Raw genomic sequence first — 9,914 nt, 5'->3', positions numbered from 1 at the left:
GGACTTGTACTCAGAGCATGCGCGGACCAACTGGCAAATGTCTTCACTGACATTTTCAACCTCTCCCTGACAGAGTCTGTAATTCCTACATCTTTCAAGTAGAACACCATAGTCCCTGTGCCCAAGAAAGCGAATATAACCTGCCTAAATGACTACCGCCCCGTAGCACTCACATCGGTAGCTATGAAGTGCTGTCAAAGGCTGGTCATGGCTCACATCAACACCATCATCCCTAGACCCACTCCAATTCAAATACCGCCCCAACAGATCCACAGATGATGCAATCTCAATTGCACTCCATGCTGCCCTTTCCCACATGGACAAAAGGAACACCTATGTGAGAATGCTGTTCATTGACTACAGCTCAGTGTTCAACACCATAGTGCCCACAAAGCTCATCACTTAGCTAAGGTACCTGAGACTAAACACATCCCTCTGCAACTGGATCCTGGACTTCCTAACGGTCCACTCTCAGGTGGTAAGGGTAGGCAACAACACATCTGCCACGCTGATCCTCAACACAGGGGCCCCTCAGGGGGGCTTAGTCCCATCCTGTACCCCCTGTTCACCCAAGATTGCGTGGCAAAGCATGACTCCAACACCATCATTAAGTTTGCTCACGACACAACAATGATAGGCCAGATCTCCGACAGTGGTGAGACAGCCTGTAGGAAGGAGGTCAGAGACCATTGTGGTGCCATTATAACAACCTCTCCTTAAATGTGAGCAAGACAAAGGAGATTATTGTGGACTACAGGAAAAGGAGGGCCAACCACACCCCCATTCACATCGATGGGGCTGTAGTGGAGCGGGTCGAGAGTTTCAAGCTCCTTGGTGTCCAGATCACCAACAAACTATCATGGTCCAAACACACCAAGACAGTTGTGAAGAGGGCACGGCAACACCTTTCCCCCTCAGAAGACTGAATAGATTTGGCATGGGTCCACAGATCCTCAAAAAGTTCTACTTGCTGCACCATCGAGAGCATCCTGACAGGTTGCATCCCCACTTGGTTCGGCAACTGCTCGGCATCCGACCATAAGGCGCTATAGAAGGTAATGCGTACGGCCCAGTACATCACTGGGGCCAAGCTTCTTGCCATCTAGGACCTATATACTAGGCAGTATCCGAGGAAGGCCCAAAAAATTGTCAAAGACTCCAGTCACCCAAGTCATGGACTGTTCTCTCTGTTATCGCACGGCAAGTGATACCGGAGTGCCAAGTCTAGTACCAAAAGGCTCCTTAACAGCTTCTTCCCACAAGCCATAAGACTGCTGAACAATTAATGACATTTTCACCCGGACTATTTTACATTGACACTGCTGCTACTTGCTGTTTATTATCTATGCATATTCACTTTACCCCATGCCTACATGTACAAATTACCTCGACTAACCCCCGCACATTGACCTCGTTATTGTTATTTTATTGTGTTACTTTTTATTTTATTTATTACTTTCGTTTATTTAGTAAATATTTTCTTAACTGTATTTCTTGAACTGCATTGTTGGTTAAGGGCTTGTAAGTAAGCATTTCACAGTAAGGTCTGCACCTGTTGTATTTGGTGCATGTGACAATTAAAATTGTATTTGATATTACCCCCTCTCTATTTCTCTTCTCTCCCTATTCCCCCTCTCTGAATACTAATTGTGCCCATCGTAATAATGCAGTTACTTATATATTCCCACAGCATGTAAAACCATGACAGCTATGCAAAACAATATTCACCACTGGAATGCAACAGAGATAGGGTTGAGCAGAATCCCCCCATGTGCAGAGGAAAGACTGTATTAGTTTATAATAGGCAGCACTGTGCTCTGCAGACAGAAATTCCCTATCATTGGGAGGAATTGGAATCTCAGTCCTCGAAAAAGTTAGTTTTCTTATAATTAATTATAATGTGAAGTTTTGGTTTGACTTGAAGAACATCCCTCTCTTCTCTCTCAGATATATCCCCTCCCTTTCCTTCTTTTCCCATATCCCTCCTTCCACTTTCTCCTCTCTCTCTCTCAGATATATCCCCTCCCTTTCCTTCTTTTCCCATATCCCTCCTTCCACTTTCTCCCCTCTCTCTCTCTCTCTCTCTCTCTCTCTCTCTCATGTCATGTCAACCCTCTCACTTAATTGTATTTTAATAAAAAATATATTTTACCTATATTTAACTAGGCAAGTCATTTCAGAACAAATTCTTATTTATAATGACGGCTTAATGGAACTTAATGAGAGCAAACGTCAGACAAGCAGGCGGCCAAAAACAAGCAGCTATTTATACAGACCATTAGAGATAGAGAAGGACACTCCAGCTGGAGGAACTGGGCTGCCCTCTGAGACACACACACAGCATGTGCACGCGTGCATACGTGAGTGTGTTTTTGCGTGTGTACATGCATACACAATTCTCTGTGTGTGTGGGTGCATGGGATTGTGTCTACGTTTTTACATCAAATCAGTCGTCATTATAATTTCCATCATTATCTTTTTTCTCATGAAATGAAGAATCCACATCTCCCCTCCTCATTCCTCCTAGCTGGCGCTGACATGCTGTTCTCAGGCAAAATACACATAACATGCAACACCAAGGCAGGACACAGCCATATGTCGAAGCAATCATGCAAAAATAGGAGCAGAGAGGTATTTTAAAGGTAATCTTTCACATAATCACTTCTCACTTATCCCCCTGTGGGTGTGTGTGTGTGTTTGTGTGTGTGTGTGTGTGCGTGCATGCGTGTGTTTGTGCTGTTAGAGGGGATTAGATATACAGAGAGCTCTAAGGTAACAGGAGGAGAGGCCCACTTTGCTTTAGATATTCCACTCTGTCATAGGGTAGACATGGAGGGAAGGTCATATGGAGAGAAGATGCAGCACCATAGTGAAATGTGGACAGTATGGAACCCTCTCAGCTGTACCTACATCCATACCATTCACTAGTATGGGGGTGTGAGCACAGCAACAGTTATTGACACTGCATAACAACAGGGTATGGAGAGAGAGGGAGAGGGTGGAAGGGAGGGATGGAGGGAGGGAGAGGGAAGGAAGGAGGAATGGACAGTGAAAAAGAGGGAAAGAGAGAGAGCGGTGACCGAGGTGTGGAGAGAAGGGTGGGAGGGGCATAGAGAAGCAGGAGCAGCTTGTGTGCGTTTGGGGAAGGAGAATTTGAGCTATCTTTCATTCACACAGAAACGACGGTAAAGGAACAGGGGCACTACCATAGAGAGACCCAACGTGGACCAGACTGAGAGACGAGACAAGAGGGGGGCAGGGGCTTATTCAGAGAGATAGGGAGGGAGAAGGACAGAAAAGGGAAGATAAATAGAGAGAAGAGGACTGCTCAGTCGTTTGTTTGAACAAGCAGGTTTTCACGGCAACAACATGGGCGCAGTGGTGGGCACTTTGACCATGCAGACCAAGCAGAGGAGACGACCATCCAGAGGTACATCAACAACATCAACCAGACAGACAGAGACACACAACAGACAGACACAACAGACAGACACGACAGACACAACAGACAGACACGACAGACAGACAGACAGACACGACAGACAGACCGGAGATATAGACAGACAGACCAGAGAGACAGACAAGCAGACAGACCAGAGAGACGAGGACAGAGAGACAGAGAATGACAAACTAGAAAGACAAGACACATAGAAGGACAACCAAACAGAATAGAGCACCTGAACTACACACTCATGACTGAGTGAATAACCATCAGCGTGGCTGTGACATGTCTTAGTCTCTATAGTAAGACACATACTTAAAGCTGGCATGTACAATGATATGATATTATAATCTATTGGATCGTTCTCTGTGACTTCATTGTTTCAATCTGATGGTCAATGATTATCGATTCAGATCATAACTCATCACAATGAGATGATAATATGACAATATAAGGGAGATCTTCTTGCTTAGAACAAGTCTTAGACTGCTTTCTTTGCAACATTATATTGCATTATACTTGTGGGCTTCACAAAGGTTTACCTTCTCTAATATGTCTGATAGATAGACAGACAGATAAGTCAATAAGGAGACAAAGTACAATAGTCCCACATAAATGAATTCCATTACTGCTGATAGACAAACATACAGGAATGAGTTCCACTCGTGCTGCCCTAATGGTTGTACTAACAAGTGTGGACAAAATGAGAAATCAGGGGACGGCACAACAGAGAAAATGAAAGAGTGAGACTGACTAASAGAAAAAAGGAGAGAGAGATGGATAGCATTGCTAACACATACGTTTAAACAGAGGAGACTGAGGAACAGTGATCAGGGGAGACCTCTGTGAAATATGTGTCATTTCTTGCTGTGGTGCACATGGCTGTGCCACAGTCATGGTTGAGAGATGCCCTTGAGAAAGACAGGGTTCAGAATCATTGCCCATGACTCAATCATTGCCCATGGTTTTTCATTACAGTGTGTGTACGTGCGTGAGCTCTTGCTTGTGTGTGCACAGATACGCATGCATGTGTACTCGGTAGAGAAAGAGTGGGTGTGTTTGTGTGTGAGCATGTACATTAGCACTCTGCTCACATCTCATAACTCTTCCTTTCCGTATGCTTGAGAGGGCCGTTGTCATGGAGACTGCAGGGTTGTGGGGGCATAAGGGGAATGTGAACAATACTCTGTGGTGCCTATTGGATGGATGATGAAGTTATGGAGCTATGTTATGGAGCAAGGTTCCCAAACTTTTTCACTCAGTCCCCCCTTCCAGTGTTGGAAAAGATCCTGTGGCCCACATCTATTTCTATGGGCACAAGCACTGTTCATGACATAAACTGTTCACACCTCTCTTGTTGGCGGAGAGAAAAAATTGCAGGTTTAAGGATTATTTCCTGCAATTCGATACATTTTGTCATGGGGTGCAGAAAACATTTAGCMGTTTTAAGCTCATTTTCTTGCATTTCTATACTTTTCCCCATGTTTAATGTGTATTCATGTAATATTTGAGTGACTCAAACGTTACTACAAAATCTATGGGCTAAAAAACCTAACTATGGCTTCTTGATCTGGACATTTTTGACAAGTTATAAATAGCTCTCTAAGTTATGCAATGGCTAACATGACCAGAGTAAAACTGATGATGAACTATCCAATCTACTATACCAACTTTCAATTGTTTTTGGGGGGACACACCATTTCCAAACTGTTGACAATCTAAAACATTTTAATGCTATATTAGTTATGGCTTGGGGCTAGGGTTGCCAATTCTGCATGCATACATAATCTCATGGGCAATCAACTAGGAGGATTGATCTCCTTGATTAAAATCCTGTCAGTGATTAGGGCTGATGTTAGTTTTGATCATGTGACCTTGCTTCCCAGAGATTAGACACAGTGATATATTCAGATTAATTTCAAAAACCACTTGGCAACACATAGTAAATAATTTGACCATCACTAACACATCCAATCCCCTTCAACAGTTTGTGAGAGAAAAGGCTCCTTCAGACAGCTTGTTTTCTACTGGGGAGGAGAGATGGACTGTGTTTTTCTACTAGGGAGGAGAAATGGAGTGTGTGACACAGAGGTGCTTACAGCATGTCAGATACACAGTCACTTCGTGCCACCTTGGGGATCTAGACCCTTACTCATTATGYACTCATCTCTGACACTCTCTCTGACTGTCTGATTTACCCACAAACCTGTGTCCAGACCTATTTCCACAGAGGTTTGATTTGGTCCTGTCGCCAGGGACTCAGTAATGGGAATGTTTGTCTTTCAGTTAATTGGGTTTATTTTTGCAGTGATATATGGTTTTGAAGCTCTGTCCATAGGCTATGTTGTCCATTAGTAATCAGACTGTAGTTGTGTCAGTATTGTAGTTGTGTAGGATAAAAGTATTGAGGCCATGTTAGTATTGAGAGGCCAAGCTGGTTTCTCCATGTAACCAGGCTGAGCAGAATGAAGCTATGTTCCCTCACCATCCTGCTGGGCTCGGTCTGATGAGGTTCTCATTCTCTGTGTCTAAATCTTCCACCCGGTTCTTCTCATCACTGTCCCATCTTCCAAACACTCTTAGAAAAAAGGAGCTATCTACAGTAGAAACCTGAAAGGGTTCTTTGGCTGTCCCCATAGGAGAACCCTTTGAAGAACCCTTTTTGGTTCCAGGTAGAACCCTTTTCACAGAGGGTTCTACATGGAACCCAAAAGGGTTCTACCTAGAACCAAAAAGGGTTCTCCTATGGGGACAAACAAATAACCCTTTTGGAAAACTTTTTTCTAAGAGTGTAAACTGGATTCCTCTATTGTTCTCTGCCTCCATGTGTATGTGTCATCCTCTCCTCTCTTTCACTCTCCCTCTTTTTTTCTTCATCACTACAGCTTGCTTCCTTTTCACACATTCACTCCGTCCTACCACCCACTATTTCCTAGCCTCTTTTCATCCTCTTTCATTCCCACTTTATCTCTCTCCCCTTTCCCTAGCTCTGTGTTAATTACTCTATAAGTAATTAACTGATGTTATTCAGGTTGTCCTCTGTACTCTTTTTCATGATTACTGGTATGTGTGGTGTGAGTGTGTGTGCCTGTTTGTGTTATAGGAGTAGCTAGTTATCTGCAGCAGGGCAAGGGCTTTCTGAGGTGTGTGTATGCTGCAAAGTTTTATAGTAAATAGCCTGTCAGTATCCATGATGTAAATCTTGTTCAGTCAGGCCGACAGTAGATAAACACACTGAACAATAAGCCAGCCACACACGCATTCAGTGAAGCTCTCCTTACCAATGTTGGTTTACGTGGGAGGAGGTCTTACGCATGCGCTTTGCTGGTTTATATGTTCATCTTTTTAATAAATGTATTCAAGTAGTACCTGTGTTCAAAACATGCTGGAAATCTGTCTGTCTCCATGACAAAAATAAATGTCTAAAACGTCAGAGATTCCGACAGTGAGCGAGGGAAAGATTGATAGAGGGATTGGTGAGAAGGATTGAAGGACTGAGAGAGTGTATTGACCAAAAGGTAAAGTGGAAATTAAAACAAGAGGAGTAGAATAACCAATATTGGAAGAGAGGGGGACCAGGATGGAGAAGGGGGATAAATTCTCACCAGTCGTTTTAAGAATTTGCCAATTTCACAGCAATCACAGTAAATGAACTTCACATAGAGTGTGATAAAGATATCTCTCGTAACAAAGTTAGTGAGGAAGGAGTGTCTTTGTGAGAATGAGTCTGTGGTGAGTGTGAAGTCTGTCTCCTGAAGAAGAGCCCTCTAACGTGTACACTTCATTATCTCATCTTTAATCCAGATCATAAACCTGTAGTCTGTCCTCTTCAACTGCATGATCAGTTTTCGTACCAGTGGAGGCTCCTCAGAGGAGGTACCATCCTCCTCAGSGAATTTCATAAAAATAAAAATAGTAAAAACATTTTAAAAGTTATTGTTTTTAGATAAAACTATACTAAATATAATCACGTCACCAAATAATTCATTAAAACACTGTCACGTCCTGACCATAGTTCTTATGTGTTTTGCTTGTTTTAGTGTTGGTCAGGACGTGAGCTGGGTGGGCATTCTATGTTGTGTGTCTAGTTTGTCTGTTTCTGTGTTCGGCCTAATATGGTTCTCAATCAGAGGCAGCTGTCAATCGTTGTCCCTGATTGAGAATCATATATAGGTGGCTTGTTTTGTGTTGGGATTTTGTGGGTGGTTGTTTCCTGTCTTTGTGKTTTGTCTGCACCAGAAAGGACTGTATCGGTTTGCCACATTTGTTATTTTGTTTTGTAAGTGTTCACGTTTATTTGTCGTAATTAAACATGTTGAGCACTGGCTACGCTGCGTGTTGGTCCGATCCCTGCTACACCGCCTCTTCTCATGAAGAGAGGGAAGGCTGCCGTTACAAACACATTTTGCAATGAAGGTCTACAGTAGTCTCAACAGCACTCTGTAGGGTAGCACCATGGTGTAGCCAGAGGACAGCTAGCTTCCGTCCTCCTCTGGGTACATTGACTTCAAGACAAAACCTAGGAGGCTCATGGTTCTCACCACCTTCCATAGACTTACACAGTAATTATGACAACTTCCAGAGGACGTCCTCCAACCTATCAGAGCTCTTGCAGCATGAACTGACATGTTGTCCACCCAATCAAAGGATCAGAGAATGAATCTAGTACTGAAATCATAAGCTACAGCTAGCTAGTACTGTAGTGCATAAAATGTGGTGAGTAGTTGACTCAAAGAGAGAGAAAGACAGTAGTTGAACAACAAAAACATTTGCAAAATGAAGGAGAAGCAAGAGAGAAATAGAGAGATTTTGTCTTTTTTTTWAACTTTCAGTTTCACTTAACGTTACTTAACTAGCAAATGCAGCTATCTAGTTTAGCCTACTGGAACACCCTGATTAAACATAGGGATTCTATGTTAGCTAGCACACTATGACTTTCCAACACAGCATTGGAACTCTTCCAAGTCAATGTAAGCTTTTGGTTTTACAAATATATTGCAATGGGGCCCGCCGGTGTAACTACTTACTGACTGTACACTGTAACGTTACTGTATGAATGTAGCGCGTTGACTAATGTTTTAGTACCATTAGCTATGCTGACTATAACATTACTTTAGCTAATATGGTGACAACGATGTAAGCTGTGTGTAACGGTTTGGCTTGGAAAGGTTTTTTCGACGGTCACATACAGCTGATGTGTTGTGCATTGAAGTCCAGAAGCGAAGTGAAGAGGTAAGAGGAGAGCGCATAGATACAAGCTATGAAAGTGAACTGTGTTTACGTGTGATCAGGGGTGTATTCATTCCGCTGGTTCTGTTGAAAAACATTTCTTAAACGGAAGCAAACGGAACAAAACGGGGATAAACATACCTGAATTTGTCCAATAGAAACTCTTGTTTGCAACTGTTGAACTAATGATTACACCCTATATAAGCTAGATGCAGGCAAGAGTGTGCAAGGCTGTATTGAATGTCACTGTCTGTCCATGTGTCACTGTCTGTCACCTCAAATGTCTCTCGACCTGTATGCACCTACGTTGTAAACTTTCATTCATAGGCTAGGTTGTAGCATCCTCAGGATGGATACAGGGAAAATTCTAGCATCATGTAGTAGCCTAAACCTTTTTTTTCCCTTCTTTTTTTCCCCCCTGCCATCGTAGACCTCCAGCGCAAGCGGTGTCTGCGTAGGGCGCGACATCATCAGGGACCCTTCACATCTATGCCACAAACTGTTTGCCCACCTACCATCAGGCAGGYGGTACGGGTATCTACGTTCCCGCACTAGTCATTCCACTGTGGTCTTTTCCCCCCTCAGCAGTTTCCCTCTCCTAACAGTTGGACTGTGTATAAAGATTGCCAACCTCATAATTAGCTACCAAGAAGCCATTTCAGGCTATCAATCAAGTCAGAGTAGCTACTCACTGGGCACACACTGTGTGTCAATCAAACCTCATTTCAATGAAATTACGTTGAACCAATGTGGAATAGACTTTGAATTGATGTCTGTGCCCAGTGGGTAGCTTGTCTAACTACTGTATCTTAGCTGGCATGCCTGCTGGCAAGGTTGGTAGACTTTAGAAAAACAATAACTAAATGTACTGAATAAGACTCACATTCCTTTCGATCTTTTACCCAGATTTTAGCAGCAATGCAGAGAAGCATATTTTGTTTCTTAAAAAATAGAACCACCAGTCGGATACAGGCAGCTCAAGAGGTATTCTCAGATATGCAGAAAAATAGACATACTGTATTTTTTACATAGAATTAAGCATAATGATTATGGCTCTAGATTGCAGTAAAGAGCTTTTTGAAAATGCCAAATTCTCCAATTTACGGACAGGGAGGGGTTCCCGGACCACCCCCGAGCCATCCTCACATACTTTGTGCCCCCTCAGATTGTTGGAGTGCGTGACGCCCCTATGTGTGTTCTGAGAGGAGCACTGATGTGTTTGTTTCCTCTGCTCCAGTAGACC

This window comes from Salvelinus sp. IW2-2015, unplaced genomic scaffold, assembly GCF_002910315.2.
Source record: "Salvelinus sp. IW2-2015 unplaced genomic scaffold, ASM291031v2 Un_scaffold1888, whole genome shotgun sequence".
Classification (NCBI taxonomy): domain Eukaryota; kingdom Metazoa; phylum Chordata; class Actinopteri; order Salmoniformes; family Salmonidae; genus Salvelinus; species Salvelinus sp. IW2-2015.
This window is presented reverse-complemented; position numbering follows the sequence as displayed.